This window comes from Suncus etruscus, chromosome 13 (genome assembly GCF_024139225.1).
Source record: "Suncus etruscus isolate mSunEtr1 chromosome 13, mSunEtr1.pri.cur, whole genome shotgun sequence".
In the NCBI taxonomy this organism is placed as follows: Eukaryota; Metazoa; Chordata; class Mammalia; order Eulipotyphla; family Soricidae; genus Suncus; species Suncus etruscus.
The window spans coordinates 39,634,283-39,638,354 of record NC_064860.1 but is presented as its reverse complement, the minus strand read 5'-3'; the positions used below and the strand labels follow the sequence as shown (position 1 = coordinate 39,638,354).

At 34.9% G+C, this 4,072-nt stretch overlaps 1 non-coding gene across 1 annotated transcript; it reads right to left on the bottom strand.

Moving 5' to 3' along the window:
• Window positions 1-3,312: 3,312 nt before the first annotated feature.
• Window positions 3,313-3,467, bottom strand: LOC126026936 (small nucleolar RNA SNORA62/SNORA6 family). The gene has a single exon (XR_007502121.1). It is a non-coding gene; the product is annotated as a small nucleolar RNA SNORA62/SNORA6 family (small nucleolar RNA).
• Window positions 3,468-4,072: the final 605 nt, after the last annotated feature.

Below are 4,072 nucleotides of genomic sequence, written 5' to 3'. Positions count from 1 at the left end.
TCTAATACTTTTGACAAATACAGGAGAAAGAAACAAATTCTCTTCCATGTAACATGAAAGTATTTTGTAAATTTTTCCAGCCTCAAATCTAATAATGGGTAAGCCAACAAAAAGATTATAGCCTTATCAAGGATTTATTTTGCAAGACTGTTGCAGAGCTTTTCCAGAACCAGCATCCTGTTATTCCCATTACACTGAGCTCAAAGATCTCACTAAATAAAGTTGAACTCTTCATTTATGCTGCAATATAAACAGACTTTGTAGTGTGATTTGAAGTTATATTTTCATTTATGAAAAACAATAAATGTAAAGGTTTATAACCCTCAAAACTTAGAAATCCTGATATGATAAAAAAAATGAAAATTCTAAAATTTCTCCTGTTGTAGTGGGGAAGGTGGGAGAGGAAGCATTTATGTGTTCGAATCACTCTCTTATATGCATGTGCATGCATGCTCATGCACACACACACACACACACACACACACACACACACACACACACTGTCATTTTCTGAATCCTAGCAATGGATTCTAAGAGTGATACCAAGAGAGTTTTTAAATAGTAAACAAATGAGGAAAAACTGTACCCTTTCTAGCATGGGAGTAACTCTGTAGAATATTTGAAGAATAAGATCTAAATCAAAATAAAAAATTGTAATTAGTATAGCCAAATAAATGTAAGGCATTTGGGACATCTTGGAAAAACAAGACTCTTGATTAGATGACACACTTCCACTATATAGGTTTCAGTAAACTAAAGTGTAATCCTACTTTGGTCTTAAGTATGTCCAACTAATAATGGAAGAGAAGAAACATACCTAATTAAAACTAAATTCAATCAACTACCTTGTCTTCTTTGGTATTTTGATTTTTAGGCCACAACTGTAGCTCCCAAAATGTTGCTCAAGAGAACCATGCAGTTCTGGGCATTGAACTCTGGCCTCCTACATAGAAAGCATGTAATATACCTGGTGCTATATCCTTGGTCTCTCAATCACTCATTTTTAACCAAAAAAAAAAAGGTTTTAATATATATTTCCGAGTAAAACTGTGAATTTAAATGTTGAGGACACATATGTTACATCCTCAGATTATATTCCTAGAAAGCATCTATGAACCTTTTATGATTGATATGGGTATTCAATACACATTTCCTTAGGGGAGTGTTCAGTGATGAGTGATTTAGTAGAAAATGGTATAAATGGTTGAAAGTTATGTGTGTATATATATATATATATATATATATTTATATATATATTCTTCTATAGGAAAGTTTTAAGCTTCATTTCACGTTACATTTTTATGTCCATATACCTGGTGATAATAAACAACATGGTTGAGCTACTGTCCTTTCCACATATAAGGAGACATTACGTTTTCAAAAATTAATGCAATAATACATCCCATTCTTTATGCTATTCAGTTATGAGCTCCTCATACTCCCCCACAAAGTCAGGATTCTCATTCTCCACAGTCTGAATCTAATTAGGACTAGTGGTTGTTTCTCTAATGCACCGTGGCATAGGAGGAATTTTGTCAATTCCTAGCCTAGGTCATATGTGGAATGTATTTGTACCTTCTTTATTAGAACATTTACTTGCGATACCACAGTGGTAGGGCATCTGCCTTGCACTAAGCCCACCCAGAAAGTACCTTGGTTCAATCCCTGATGACCCATATGGACCCACAAGCCAGGAGGGATTTCTGAGCACATAGCCAGGAGTAACCCCGGAGCATCACTGGGTATGGCCCAAAAAAACGAAAAAAAAAAAAAAAAAGAACATTTACATGTGGATTCCAGTACTGCCAAAACTAAATACTGCAAAATTGCTGTCAGGAAGACCACAAGAAAATAATGCAAAGCATTCAGTTGCTGCTTAATTGCCGACACTCCCAGAAATCAAGCAACATTCACTGCTAATTCTGTGAATGTCAACATTGGGAACATTCTGCATGATCAGCATAGTCTAACTTTCAGATGACAGTAGTCCTTATGACTTCTGATTGCTACTGTTTGACAAACCTTAAGCCAGACTACTCATATAAATGTTTCATAACTCCTGAACTCAAAAAAACTATGAGGAAATTAAAATTGCTATTTTAGCTATGATATGGAATCAATCTAGGTGCTCAGTGATAGATGAGTGGATAATGAAGGTGTAATATATATATGTGTGTGTGTATATATATATATATATATATACACACACACAGAATGACATACTATACAGCCTTAAGGAATGATGAAATGATGCAATTTGCATCAACTTGAATGAAACTAGAGAATATCAAGTTAAGTAAAATAAGTCAGAAGTAGAAAGGTAAAGACTAGATGGCCTCACTTATATGTGGTACTTAGAATACCAGGCAAGGGAATGGAAGGTATCAAAGGAGAGATATATAGATTTGCCTTCACCCTACCCTACAACAATGATAAGGACAGTAGAGGAAATAAATCAAGGGCAAGGGGAATAAGAAGAGGTGAATGGAAAGTAACAGAGGCATGGGACAGGGGTTCCAGGCATATGGAAGTATAGAGTGAGATGTATGTATGTATGTATGTATGTATGTATGTATGTATGTATGTATGTTTATATATAAAAGCCTTCCACACTGTAGCATGAAACCCAAACTACAATGACAAAACTTAGAAATGTAACTAGCTGCAGGTTGGGGGATTAGAGGAAATCTGGGGACATTGGTGGAGGGAAATGGGCATTAGTGGTGGTATTGATGTTGGAACATTGTTTACTAAAATTTTATTTATTTATTTTGAAAAAGTAACTGGTCACTTTTTATTTATAAAAACTTTATTCTGTAAATTTAGTTAGTCCTCAACTTTCAACATCAAGCAAAAGAAGTGTACAGACACTGCTATTTTAACAATTCTGGATTATTCTTGGGTGGAACCAGGTTGAGATCAATTGGCAACCCAAATTAATTTTAAACACACAACCCAACTTTTTGGGATCTTGAAGCAATATTCACCAAGTTAGTTTAAAAAGAAAGATCAAGGAGGCAGACGATAGCGCAGTAGTAGGAAATTGTCTTGCATGGGGCTGACCCAGGACAGACCTCTGTTCGATCCCCAGGTGTCTCAAATGGTTTCCCAAGCCAGGAGGGATTTCTGAGCACATAGCCAGGTGTGCATAGCCTGAGTATCAGTGGGTGTGGCCTATCCTCCCAAAGAAAGTGATCTTACATACTTAACAAACTCAGGTAACAAGACATAAGAAATCAAGTCATATTTTCACATGTACAAAGTTTCTAAGCTTACATTAAAAAATTACTTATGGGGAGAGAAAAGAAAGTTATTTGTAGCAAGAATTACTGTCAAATGCCACTCATCAGGCCAAAGACCCTTGTGGTGTTAGCAGAATAATTTGTCCCTTGTGAGGCATACTACCTACATTTGATAGTTCATCAACCAGCCAGTGATTTCAACTCCAAGTTCTAACAATGTACTATGTAAAAATTTGCTAAAATTTTATTATGAGTAACTGTAACTCATGGTGCCATGAATAAATAATAAACAATGAAGTGATTTTAGGGCATGAATTTTGGGACTTTTTTGTCATATAGAATGGAAACTAGAGGATAATTATTTTAATGGGGTTTTTGTTATCAACTATTTAGAATCTAATAAAATCAATGTCTTGACGCCTGCTCGAGAGGAGCTTATTTTGTGAAATATTTAACCATGAACTTTCTAATACCTTTGTATTCTAAAGTTTACTAAGAGCTAATATCCTAACCGTCAAATGATATTTTCAGAGAGAGAAGAATTTTTCTACTGTATCTTTTCTAAGAACCATCTCTCTATATGCTATTTCAAAACTAGATGACGATAGACTGAAAGTAGGACAGAGTTTGAGTTTATATTAAGTACTAAGATTTGCTAAACTTCCTTATAAAAGGGTGTAGTCCATTTACCATAGACTGTTTTCTTTATTGAGCACTTTATAATAGAGTGCAAGTTTAGAAATTGAACTGAATTACTCAGCAAAATAGAGGAAATGGGACTCTTTGGAAACAGTCAAAAGGAGAACACACTGTTTGCTGAATAGCTAGAT